The following is a 13,469-nucleotide window of genomic DNA, read 5'->3' as shown; positions in this document are numbered from 1 at the left end:
TCCGGTCGGGTGGAGGACACCGGAGTCGGGGCTGGGGTCCTGGCCCTGCCACTGGACGAGGGGGCGGTCACGGGCCGGTGTGCGTGCGGAGTCAGCCGGCCAAAAACGTTGATTATGAATAATATTGGTCGCGAAAGCCTACGTGTTAAACTGGCCACCTTCCGACTGCAGGCCGCGCAAAAGTTCCTGCACCACGCCACCCCTGCCACCAGCCTGGAGCGTCACGGCCTCCTTCCTCCTGAAACAGCTGAGAGGGGGGTTTGCAGTGCTCCAAGCGACTATTCTACACGGACCTGCAGGGCCTCCCACTTGGGACAGCTGCCACCTTTCTACAGGGAGCGTCCTGCAGACGTGGAGCTCCCTCGCCGTCAGGAGGCTGAACTAACCGCGATCGGCCGAGGATCTGGGCTTCGAACCGATCCTCAGGAACCCCGCAGACAAAGCCGCCATCCACCACCACCGCCACCCCAGGCACGGAGAGGCGCCTCGCCAACGCGCGGCTCACCGGGACAGGAGATCTGGTGGAGCCTGAAACACGGAGGCCGGTGGCTCGGACCGGCAGACGTGGCCTGCAAAGACAGGGGGGCTGCAGTCGCTCCGGGTGGCTGCCCGGACCCTGGCCGAAGCCAAGGGGGCCTTCTTAGCGGCAGCGATGGGGAGAACGCCATCCCCATTGGCGTTGGGGATGACGAGGCCCCTCTCGGTCCCACTCCACCGGAGCTCTCAGTCGTGCCGCTGCATCGCCAATGCCAACAAACGAAGGCGGATCACAACCTGTGCCGGCTAGAAGACCTGCCGGAGGTGGCCTTCGCAAATGTCAAGAGGAAGGTGCTCTACTCCTACGTGGTCCGGTTCCACCAACAGGACACCCTGAGGAGCCACAAGGACCACGCCTGGAGAGGCCTCGCTGGAGGCAACTCCACTCCAGCCCGGCATACGACCGCGTCGGCGACCTTCAGCTGGAGCATCGCCCACGGCACCGTCACCACCGACGCCTCCCCGGCGCGCTTCGCCGACACGTCCCCGGAGTTGCCGGTCCCGCGGTAAAGCGGAGACGGTGGCGCGCCGATACGTGGAGCGCGAGAGCCTGGACTCGCTGTGTTCAAGCGCCTGAGAAACATCCTCCTAAGGTTCAGCCTCCGCTTCTCTCCCCGACAGTCCTCATCTTTGGATACCCGAAGGGCGACGGACCACAACATCTTCAGGGGGCTGGTCAACGTTGCTCTTCGGCTAAGCCGAGCTCGCCGTGCACACAGGGCGAGGAAGGTGGCCCTGGAGGGGCGACGTCCGGGCCGGTAGCCCTGGGGCATCTTCCACGCTCCGGTCGGAGCCAGGGGGTGTGGTGGGCCGGAGTTCCGCCGTGCGGCGCGGCTGACCCACGCCGTGACGGCCTTCGAGGAGCGGTGGGCGCTGTTGCAGGGCCGCGTGCTCGGTGGCAGGCGACGGTAGAGAGATCTCTCTGTGCGTGCAGATTGTGAGCTGCCCGTTGGAGGCCGTAGGACTGCGAGGAGGGCTGCGTGCAGATGCAGCACTTGTCGTAGTTTAAAGTGAGAAAAAAAGAAATCACGTAGAAAACAGGGGGAACACAGACATGGAGGAGGGAGAGAGGGGGGTAGAGAGAGAGAGGGGGTAGAGAGAGAGAGGGGGGTAGAGAGAGAGAGGGGGGTAGAGAGAGGGGGTAGAGAGAGAGAGGGGGGTAGAGAGAGGGGGGTAGAGAGAGAGAGGGGTAGAGAGAGGGGGGTAGAGAGAGAGAGGGGGTAGAGAGAGGGGGGTAGAGAGAGAGAGGGGGGTAGAGAGAGGGGGGTAGAGAGAGAGGGGGGTAGAGAGAGAGGGGGGTAGAGAGAGAGAGGGGGGTAGAGAGAGAGAGGGGGGTAGAGAGAGAGAGGGGGGTAGAGAGAGAGAGGGGGTAGAGAGAGAGAGGGGGGTAGAGAGAGAGAGGGGGGTAGAGAGAGGGGGTAGAGAGAGAGAGGGGGGTAGAGAGAGGGGGGTAGAGAGAGAGAGGGGTAGAGAGAGAGAGAGGGGGTAGAGAGAGGGGGGTAGAGAGAGAGAGGGGTAGAGAGAGGGGGGTAGAGAGAGAGAGGGGGGTAGAGAGAGAGAGGGGGGTAGAGAGAGAGAGGGTAGAGAGAGAGAGGGGGGTAGAGAGAGGGGGGTAGAGAGAGAGAGGGGTAGAGAGAGAGAGAGGGGGTAGAGAGAGGGGGGTAGAGAGAGAGAGGGGTAGAGAGAGGGGGGTAGAGAGAGAGAGGGGGGTAGAGAGAGAGAGGGGGGTAGAGAGAGAGAGGGTAGAGAGAGAGAGGGGGTAGAGAGAGAGGGGGTAGAGAGAGAGAGAGGGGGTAGAGAGAGGGGGGTAGAGAGAGAGAGGGGGGTAGAGAGAGAGAGGGGGGTAGAGAGAGAGAGGGGGGTAGAGAGAGAGAGGGGGGTAGAGAGAGAGAGGGGGTAGAGAGAGAGGGGGTAGAGAGAGAGAGAGGGGGTAGAGAGAGGGGGGTAGAGAGAGAGAGGGGGGTAGAGAGAGAGAGGGGGGTAGAGAGAGAGAGGGGGGTAGAGAGAGAGAGGGGGGTAGAGAGAGAGAGGGGGTAGAGAGAGAGAGAGGGGGGTAGAGAGTGAGAGAGAGGGGAGGGGTAAGGACAGCAGAGCGAGACATATTTTGTGAAATCTTTCATTTAAAAGGGGGGGGGGGGGGGTTACATCAAGCAAAGCGTTAAAAAAACATCGAAATGATGAACGAAACAAAGTGGCGACTACACGAAGCATCCTCTCGCTTCCTCTGATGGTAAAAAAAAATAGAGGAAGGGAGGGAGAGAGGAGGGAGAGGAGGGGGGAGAGAGGGGGGAGAGAGGGGGGAGGAGAGTTAAGGGAGAGTTACAGAGAGAGAGGGGAGAGCGAGTGTGCGAGTGTCGTGGTGGTGGGTGGGTGGGTGGTAGTGGTGGGTGGTGGGTGGGTGGGGGGTATTGGTGGTTGGTGGTGGCGTTGGTGGCGTTGGTGGGTGGTGGAGGGGTGGTGGTGGTAGTGGGTGGGCGGTGGTGGTGGGTGGGTGGTAGTGGTGGGTGGGTGGTAGTGGGTGGGTGGTGGTTGGTGGGTGGGTGATATTGGTGGGGTTGGTGGGTGGAGGTGAGTGGTAGTGGGTGGTAGTGGGTGGGTGATAGTGGCTGTGTTGGTGGGTGGTGGTGGGTGGTGGTGGGTGGTAGTGGGTGGGTGATAGTGGCTGTGTTGGTGGGTGGTGGTGGTGGGTGGTAGTGGGTGGGTGATAGTGGCTGTGTTGGTGGGTGGTGGTGGTGGGTGGTAGTGGGTGGGTGGTAGTGGCTGTGTTGGTGGGTGGTAGTGGGTGTGCTGGTGGGTGGTGGTGGTGGGTGGTAGTGGCTGTGTTGGTAGGTGGTAGTGGGTGGGTGGTAGTGGGTGGTAGTGGGTGGGTAGTGGTGGTGGTGGGTGGTAGTGGGTGGTAGTGGATGGTAGTGGTGGTGAGTGGTAGTGGGCGGTAGTGGGTGGGTGGTGGGTGGTAGTGGGTGGTAGTGGGTGGTAGTGGGTGTGTTGGTGGGTGGTGGTGGTGGGTGGTAGTGGTAGTGGGTGGTAGTGGTAGTGGGTGGTAGTGGCTGTGTTGGTGGGTGGTAGTGGGTGGGTGGTAGTGGGTGGGTAGTGGTGGTGGTGCGTGGTAGTGGGTGGTAGTGGGTGGTAGTGGTGGTGAGTGGTAGTGAATGGGTGGTAGTGGGTGTTAGTGGGTGGGTGGTAGTGGGTGGATGGTAGTGGGTGGGTGGTAGTGGCTGTGTTGGTAGGTGGTAGTGGGTGGGTGATAGTGGCTGTGTTGGTGGGTGGTAGTGGGTAGTGGGTGGTAGTGGGTGGGAGTAGGTGGTAGTGGTAGTGGGTGGTAGTGGTAGTGGGTGGTAGTGGGTGGTAGTGGGTGGGTGATAGTGGCTGTGTTGGTGGGTGGTAGTTGGTGGTAGTGGGTGGTAGTGGGTGGATGGTAGTGGGTGGGTGGTAGTGGCTGTGTTGGTGGGTGGTAGTGGGTGGGTGATAATGGCTGTGTTGTTGGTGGTGGGTGGTAGTGGGTGGTAGTGGGTGGGTGTCGCAGCAGTGGTGGATGAGTCACTGTGCGGTGTTCACGCACGAGCGAGCGAGAGGCGCTGGGCGCGCGCTCCCCCCGTGCCTTGCGAGTGCGATAAATCATCGTCCTTGTCGTGATGATGATCATGATCATGGATGATCATGATCATGATGGTGATCATCATCGTTGTAGTCGTGATGATGATGATCATCATGATGATGATCATGATCATGATCATCATCGTTGTAGTCGTGATGATGATGATCATGATGATGATCATGATGGTGATCATGATGGTGATCATCATCGTTGTAGTCATGATGATGATGATGATCAACGACGGTCTACAACAATAACAACAACAACAATAACAACAACAATAACACCAACAATAACAACAATAACAACAACAATAACACCAACAATAACACCAACAATAACACCAACAATAACAACAATGACAACAATAACACCAACAATAACAACAACACTCCACTGTTTGGATGCATGAAGCAAAGAAAACGTGCGCGATTATTTTTTATTTGTGCATTTAAAGTGCTTAGCTTACCATCTCACTCCTGTACCCCCACCCCTAATGGAACATCTTCGCCGGTTACAAACATTTAGGCTAGCCTGCCTACGATCCATCCTGGGTTTAACCTGCAGGCTGGATTGTGTGAGGAGCTCACAAATCCTTGAAAGATCTGGACAAAGTCTCATCGGTGAGCTCCTCCGGCAGGCAAGGCTGCGTTGGCTGGGCCATGTAGCCCGCATGCCCAGCCACCGCATGCCCAAACAGCTTTTGTTCGGCCGGATAGAGGGGAGTGATGTGGTACAGGAGGACGTGGAGCTGAGTGGACTTGCCGATGACTGGTACCAGTGGTGTCAAGATCGGCCTCTATGGAGGAGGCTCGTGAAGGACGCTGCTACTGGGCAGTTGGAGGTAGTCGCCCTCCAACAACAACGGAGGGCGGAGGAGCGACGCTCACAACAACGAGCGGAGCGCCGGGTGGCTAAAGCACAGCAGGTTGGCACAATAGGGGGCACAGGTGGTGCATCAGCCAGTCATCTCAGTCATCTCAGTCAGTCGACCCGTGGCACCTGCTGGGTCTGCCCCGTGACCTCCTGCCAGCGAGCGTTCGACACTTCACGTGGCCTCAAGGTGCACATGGCCTGGCACAAGCGTCGTGGTGACGTCACCGCCACTTAGTGGCGAATGGCGGTTGTTGTTCTGCCTGTATATGGGTCTCTATGTATGTCTATGGGTCTCTATGTATGTTTATGGGTCTCTATGTATGTAGATGGATCTCTATGTATGTCTATGGGTCTCTATGTATGTCTATGTGTCTCTATGTATGTCTATGGGTCTCTGTGTAAGTCTATGGGTCTCTACGTTTGTCTATGGGTCTCTATGTGTGTCTATGTGTCTCTATGTATGTCTATGGGTCTCTATGTATGTCTATGGGTCTCTATGTATGTTTATGGGTCTGTATGTATGTCTATGGGACTCTATGTATGTCTATGTGTCTCTATGTATGTCTATGGGTCTCTATGTAGGTCTATGTGTCTCTATGTATGTCTATGAGTCTCTATGTTTGTCTATGGGTCTCTATGTATGTCTATGAGTCTCTACGTTTGTCTATGGGTCTCTATGTGTGTCTATGTGTCTCTATGTATGTCTATGGGTCTCTATGTATGTCTATGGGTCTCTATGTATGTTTATGGGTCTGTATGTATGTATATGGGTCTCTATGTATGTCTATGGGTCTCTATATGTGTCTATGAGTCTCTATGTTTGTCTATGGGTCCCTATGTATGTCTATGGGTCTCTACGCACGTCTATAGGTCTCTATGTGTGTCTATGGGTCTCTATGTATGTCTATGGGTCTCTATCTATGTCTATGGGTCTCTATGCATGTCTATGGGTGTCTGTGTATGTCTATGGGTCTCTATGTATGTCGATGCATCTCTATGTATGTCTATGGGTTTCTATGTATGTCTATGGGTCTCTATGTATGTCTATATGGGTCTCTATGTATGTCTATGGGTCTCTATGTATGTCTATGGGTCTCTATGCATGTCTATGGGTTTCTATGTAGGTCTTTGGGTCTCTATGCATGTCTATGGGTCTCTATGTATGTCTATCGGTCTCTATGCATGTCTATGGGTCTCTGTGTATGTCTATGGGTCTCTGTGCATGTCTATGGGTCTCTATGTATGTCTATGGGTTTCTATGTATTTATATGGGTCTCTGTGTGTGTCTATGGGTCTCTATGTATGTCTATGGGTCTCTATGTATGTCTATGGGTCTCTATGTATGTCTATATGGGTCTCTATGTATGTCTATGGGTCTCTATGTATGTCTATGGGTCTCTATGCATGTCTATGGGTTTCTATGTGGGTCTTTGGGTCTCTATGTATGTCTATGGGTCTCTATGTATATCTATGGGTCTCTGTGTATGTCTATGGGTCTCTATGTATGTCTATGGGTCTCTATGTATGTCTATGGGTCTCTATGTATATCTATGGGTCTCTATGTATGTCATTGTGTCTCTGTGCATGTCTATGGGTCTCTATGTATGTTTGTGGGTCTCTATGTATGTCTATGGGTCTCTATGTATGTCTATGGGTCTCTATGTATGTCTATGGGTCTCTATGTATGTCTATGGGTCTCTATGTATGTCTGTGGGTCTCTATGTATGTCTATGGGTCTCTATGTATGTATATGGGTCTCTATAATAATACATTTTATTTGTAAGCACTTTTCTGAATACTCAAAGACACTTTAAGTAAAATCATAAAAGCAGCAAAAACAACATCAAATGGTAAAAACACTCAAAGCAACATCAAACTTGGCTAAACATTAAAAGCAATTTTTAAAAAAAGTGAGTTTTTAGTCAATGATTTTTTTGAACGCTGGAAGGTCGGTGCAGTCACGGATTTTGTTTTGGTGAGAGAGTTCCCAAAGCGAAGGGGTGGGGGCAGCCGTAGATAAAGTTCCGTCGCCCCAGGATCTGACGCTTGGTCCTGAGAGGTGGGAGTCAGGAGGTTGGCCGTGTCGGGTGGTGGGGAGGGTTACGACACATTTGTAAATAACGCGGCGATCTAACCCAAAAAAAACCTTTATCGTGATTAATATTGGCCGCGAAAGCCTACGTGTTAAACTTGTTGGCGTCTGATGAGCGAAGGCTATGGGATGGGTTTGTGGCGGTGGAGCGGGTCGGTGAGGTAGGACGGGGCCTGGTCACGAAGGGCTTTACACGTGAGGAGGATGAGCAGGAGGAGCAGGAGGATTTTGAATTGAATTGGTTGTGGCTTACCGGGGAGCCAACGGAGGTTCTGGAGGACCGGGCTAATGTGGTCACCGGTGCGGGTGTGAGTGAGCGGACGTAGCGGCGGAGTTCCGGACGTGCCGGAGTTTACTTTAATGTTTTGGTTGAGGTGCCGTACGGGATGCCGTTGCAGTCATCGATGAGGTGATGAAGGCGTGGATGATGAGGGTTTCTGCGGCGGAGAAAGAGAAGTGATGGGCCACGTCTGGAGATGTTTTTGAGGTGAACAAAGGCAGTTCTGGCGATTTGTTTTTTGCGTGGCGTTCAAACGGAGAGGTCATTGTCAAAAATTACTCCAAGGTTGCGACTTTGAAGGGATGGAGACAGGGGTGAGGGTGTCGACAGTGACGGAGAAACCGCGGACGGATTTAGAGATGGATTTGGCACCGACGATGATCATATCTGTTTCGTCGCAGTTAAGTTCAAGGAAATTGTTGTGCATCCACGACTTAATGTCAGCGAGGCGGTTAGAGGGAGCGCGGAGCGGGTTGGCGGAGGTGACGGATTTGGTGGGGATGTAGAGCCGGGCAGTCATCGGCATAGCAGTGAAAGTTGAGACCACGGTGGCGAATGACGTTGCCAAGGGGAAGCAGGTATAGCATGAAGAGCAAAGGACCAATCACCGAGCCCTGGTGGGGGACACCTTGGGACAACGGAGCGGTGGAGGAGGTGCAGCTGTTGATGTGGATGAACTGTCGTCTGTCGGTGAGATAAGATTGGAGCCGGGAGAGAGCGCGGTGCCGGTGGCGTGGAGGGTAGATTTTTAGGCGAGAGAGAACGAACGGTGCTGTTGATAGTCGTCAAAAGCTGAAGTGAGGTCCAGGTTGGATGAGGATGCTGAGGTGGCCAGAGTCTGCGGAGAGGAGGATGTCGTTGGTAACTCCGAGGAGGGCTGCTTCAGTGCCGTGTTGCGAACGGAAGCCGGATTGAAATGGTTCGAACAGGCCATTCGAGGAGAGGTGGGTTTGGAGTGTGTTTGGCCACAGTGCTTTCGAGTATCTTAGACAGAAAAACGGGGGCGATTGGAAATGGGCCGAAAGTTTGACGTCATGTTGGGGTCAAGCCCAGGTTTGTTGAGAATGGGGGCGACAGCAACCAGTTTGAGTGAACGTGGGATCGAGCCAGAGCTGAGAGAGAGAGAGAGAGGAGTTAATGATTTTTGTGACGAGTGCAGAGATAGCTGGTAGACAGTCTTTGATGAGGTGCGATGGGATGGGGTCCAAGACCACGTGTTGATGTTTTCATCCCTGTCAAGATTTTAGACAGCTCCCCCGGCGACACTGGGGATAACTGAGGCAGTGGCTGGGAGGTGTAGGGTGGGGTGGAACAAATGATGGAATGACAGAGCAGACAGTGGAAGCAGAAGAAGAGGACAGGTTGGTGTAAATAGTGTCAATATTGCATGTCTATGGGTCTCTATGTATGTCTATGGGTGTCTATGTATGTCTATGGGTCTCTGAGCATGTCTATGGGTCTCTATGTATGTTTAGGGGTCTCTATGTAAGTCTATGGGCCTCTATGTATGTCTATGGGTCTCTATGTATGTATGTATATGGGTCTCTATGTATGTCTATGGGTCTCTATGTATGTCTATGGGTCCCTATGCATGTCTATGGGTCTCGATGTAAGTCTATGGGTCTCGATGTATGTCTATGGGTCTCTATGTATGTCAATGGGTCTCTGTGCATGTCTATGGTTCTCTATGTATGTCTATGTGTCTCTATGTATGGCTATGTGTCTCTATGTATGTCTATGGGTCTCTATGTATGTCTATGGGTCTCTATGCATGTCTATGGGTCTCTATGTAAGTCTATGGGTCTCTATGTATGTCTATGGGTCTCTACGTATGTCTATGGGTCTCTATGCATGTCTATGGGCCTCTATGTAAGTCTATGGGTCTCTATGTATTTCTATGGGTCTCTATGTATGTCTATGGGTGTCTGTGCATGTCTATGGGTCTCTAAGTATGTCTATGGGTCTCTATGTATGTCTAAGTGTCTCTATGTATGTCTATGGGTCTCTATGTCTATGGGTCTCTATGTATGTCTATGGGTCTCTATGTATGTATATGGGTCTCTATGTATGTCTATGGGTGTCTATGTATGTCTATGTGTCTCTATGTATGTCTATGGGTCTCTATGTATGTCTATGAGTCTCTATGAGTCTTTATATATGTCTATGGGTCTCTATGCATGTCAATGGGTCTCTATGCGTGTCTATGGGTCTCTATGTGTGTCTATGGTTCTCTATGTAAGTCTATGGGACTCTATGTGTGTCAATGGGTCTCTATGTGTGTCTATGGGTCTCTATGTATGTCTATGGGTCTCTATGTATGTCTATGGGTCTCTATGTATGTCTATGGGTCTCTATGTAAGTCTATGGGTCTCTATGTGTGTCTATGGGTCTCTATGTGTGTCTATGGGTCTCTATGTATCTATATGGGTATATATGTATGTCTATGAGTCTCTCTGTATGTCTATGGGTCTCTGTGCATGTCTATGGGTCTCTATGTAGGTCTATGGGTCTCTATGCATGTCTATGGGTCTCTATGTGTGTTTAGGGGTCTCTATGTGTGTCTTTGGGTCTCTATATATAGACACTGTGTATCTATAGGGGTTTACTGTGTATCTATCGGGGATTACTGTGTATCTATAGGGGATTGCTGTGTGTCTATAGGGGTTCACTGTGTGTCTATAGGGTTTACTGTGTGTCTATAGGGGTTTACTGTGTGTCTATAGGGGTTTCCTGCATGTCTATAGGGTTTACTGTGTGTCTATAGGGGTTTACTGTGTGTCTATAGGGTTTACTGCATGTCTATAGGGTTTACTGTGTATCTATAGGGTTTACTGTGTATCTATAGGGGTTTACTGTGTGTCTATAGGGTTTACTGTGTGTCTATAGGGGTTTACTGTGTATCTATAGGGGTTTACTGGGTGTCTATAGGGGTTTACTGTGTCTAGAGGGTTTACTGTGTATCTATAGGATTTACTGTGTGTCTATAGGGGTTTACCGTGTGTCTATAGGGGTTCACTGTGTGTCTATAGGGTTTACTGTGTGTCTATAGGGGTTTACTGTGTGTCTATAGGGGATTACTGTGTGTCTATACGGGTCTACTGTGAATCTATAGGGGTTTACTGGGTATCTATAGGGTTTACTGTGTGTCCATAGGGTTTACTGTGTGTCTATAGGGGTTTACTGTATATCTATAGGGGATTACTGTGTGTCTATAAGGGTTTACTGTGTGTCTATAGGGTTTACTGTGTGTCTATAGGGGTTTACTGTGTATCTATAGGGTTTACTGTGTGTCTATAGGGGTTTACTGTGTATCTATAGGGTTTACTGTGTGTCTATAGGGTTTACTGCGTGTCTATAGGCTTTACTCTGTGTCTATAGGGTTTACTGTGCGTCTATAGGGGTTTACTGTCTGTCTATAGGGTTTACTGTGTGTCTATAGGGGTTTACTGTGTGTCTATAGGGGTTTACTGTGTGTCTATAGGGGTTTACTGTGTATCTATAGGGTTTACTGTGTCTATAGGGTTTACTGTGTGTCTATAGGGGTTTACTGTGTGTCTATAGGGTTTACTGTCTGTCTATAGGGTTTACTGTGTATCTATAGGGGTTCACTGTATCTATAGGGTTTACTGTGTGTATATAGGGGTTTACTGTGTGTGTATAGGGGTTTACTGTGTGTCTATAGGGTTTACTGTGTGTCTATAGGGTTTACTGTGTGTCTATAGGGGTTTACTGTGTGTCTATAGGGTTTACTGTGTATCTATAGGGGTTCACTGTGTATCTATAGGGGTCTACTGTGTGTCTATAGGGTTTACTGTGTGTCTATAGGGGTTCACTGTGTATCTATAGGGCTTACTGTGTATCTATAGGGGTTTACTGTGTATCTATAGGGGTCTACTGTGTGTCTATAGGGTTTACTGTGTATCTATAGGGGTTTACTGTGTGTCTATAGGGGTTACTGTGTCTATAGGGTTTACTGTGTGTCTATAGGGTTTACTGTGTGTCTATAGGGTTTACTGTGTGTCTATAGGGGTTTACTGTGTATCTATAGGGGATTACTGTGTGTCTATAGGGGTTTACTGTGTGTCTATAGGGTTTACTGTGTGTCTATAGGGGTTTACTGTGTATCTATAGGGTTTACTGTGTGTCTATAGGGGTTTACTGTGTATCTATAGGGTTTACTGTGTGTCTATAGGGTTTACTGTGTGTCTATAGGCTTTACTCTGTGTCTATAGGGTTTACTGTGCGTCTATAGGGGTTTACTGTCTGTCTATAGGGTTTACTGTGTGTCTATAGAGGTTTACTGTGTGTCTATAGGGGTTTACTGTGTGTCTATAGGGGTTTACTGTGTATCTATAGGGTTTACTGTGTCTATAGGGTTTACTGTGTGTCTATAGGGGTTTACTGTGTGTCTATAGGGTTTACTGTCTGTCTATAGGGTTTACTGTGTATCTATAGGGGTTTACTGTATCTATAGGGTTTACTGTGTGTATATAGGGGTTTACTGTGTGTCTATAGGGGTTTACTGTGTGTCTATAGGGTTTACTGTGTGTCTATAGGGTTTACTGTGTGTCTATAGGGGTTTACTGTGTGTCTATAGGGTTTACTGTGTATCTATAGGGGTTCACTGTGTATCTATAGGGGTCTACTGTGTGTCTATAGGGTTTACTGTGTGTCTATAGGGGTTCACTGTGTATCTATAGGGCTTACTGTGTATCTATAGGGGTTTACTGTGTATCTATAGGGGTCTACTGTGTGTCTATAGGGTTTACTGTGTGTCTATAGGGATTACTGTTTATCTATAGGGCTTACTGTGTATCTATAGGGGTTACTGTGTGTCTATAGGGTTTACTGTGTATCTATAGGGGTTTACTGTGTGTCTATAGGGTTTACTGTGTCTATAGGGTTTACTGTGTGTCTATAGGGTTTACTGTGTGTCTATAGGGTTTACTGTGTGTCTATAGGGGTTTACTGTGTATCTATAGGGGATCAGTGTGTATCTATAGGGTTTACTGTGTGTCTATAGGGTTCACTGTGTGTCTATAGGGGTTTACTGTGTGTCTATAGGGTTTACTGTGTGTCTATAGGGTTTACTGTGTGTCTATAGGGTTCACTGTGTGTCTATAGGGTTTACTGTGTGTCTATAGGGTGTACTGTGTGTCTATAGGAGTTTACAGTGTCTATAGGGGTTTACTGTGTGTCTATATGGTTTACTGTGTGTCTATAGGGTTTACTGTGTGTCTATAGGGTTTACTGTGTGTCTATAGGGGTTTAGTGTGTGTCTATAGGGTTTACTGCATGTCTATAGGGGTTTACTGTGTGTCTATAGGGGTCTACTGTGAATCTATATGGGTTCACTGTGTGTCTATAGGGTTTACTGTGTGTCTATAGGGGTTTACTGTGTATCTATAGGGGTTTACTGTGTGTCTATAGGGTTTACTGTGTGTCTATAGGGGTTTACTGTGTGTCTATAGGGTTTACTGTGTGTCTATAGGGGTTTACTGTGTGTCTATAGGGTTTATTGTGTGTCTATAGGGGTTTACTGTGTATCTATAGGGTTTACTGTGTATCTATAGGGGTTTACTGTGTATCTATAGGGTTTACTGTGTATCTATAGGGTTTACTGTGTATCTATAGGGGTTTACTGTGTGTCTATAGGAGTTTACTGTGTATTTATAGGGTTTTACTGTGTGTCTATAGGGTTTACTGTGTATCTATAGGGTTTACTGTGTGTCTATAGGGGTTTGCTGTGTGTCTATAGGGTTTACTGTGTCTATAGGGGTTTACTGTGTGTATAGGGTTTACTGTGTGTCTATAGGGTTTACTATGTGTCTATAGGGTTTACTGTGTGTCTATAGGGGTTTGCTGTGTGTCTATAGGGTTTACAGTGTCTATAGCGGTTTACTGTGTCTATAGGGTTTACTGTGTGTCTATAGGGTTTACTGTGTGTCTATAGGGTTTACTGTGTATCTATAGGGGTTTACTGTGTGTCTATAGGGTTTACCGTGTGTCTATAGGGGTTTACTGTGTGTCTATAGGGGGTTTACTGTGTGTCTATAGGGTTTACTGTGTGTCTATAGGGTTTACTGTGC

This window comes from Petromyzon marinus, chromosome 70 (genome assembly GCF_048934315.1).
Source record: "Petromyzon marinus isolate PM22_M1 ecotype Great Lakes invasive population chromosome 70, UKy_Petmar_22M1.pri1.0, whole genome shotgun sequence".
Classification (NCBI taxonomy): domain Eukaryota; kingdom Metazoa; phylum Chordata; class Hyperoartia; order Petromyzontiformes; family Petromyzontidae; genus Petromyzon; species Petromyzon marinus.
The sequence above is the reverse complement of the archived record's forward strand: the minus strand, read 5'-3'. Positions refer to the sequence as shown.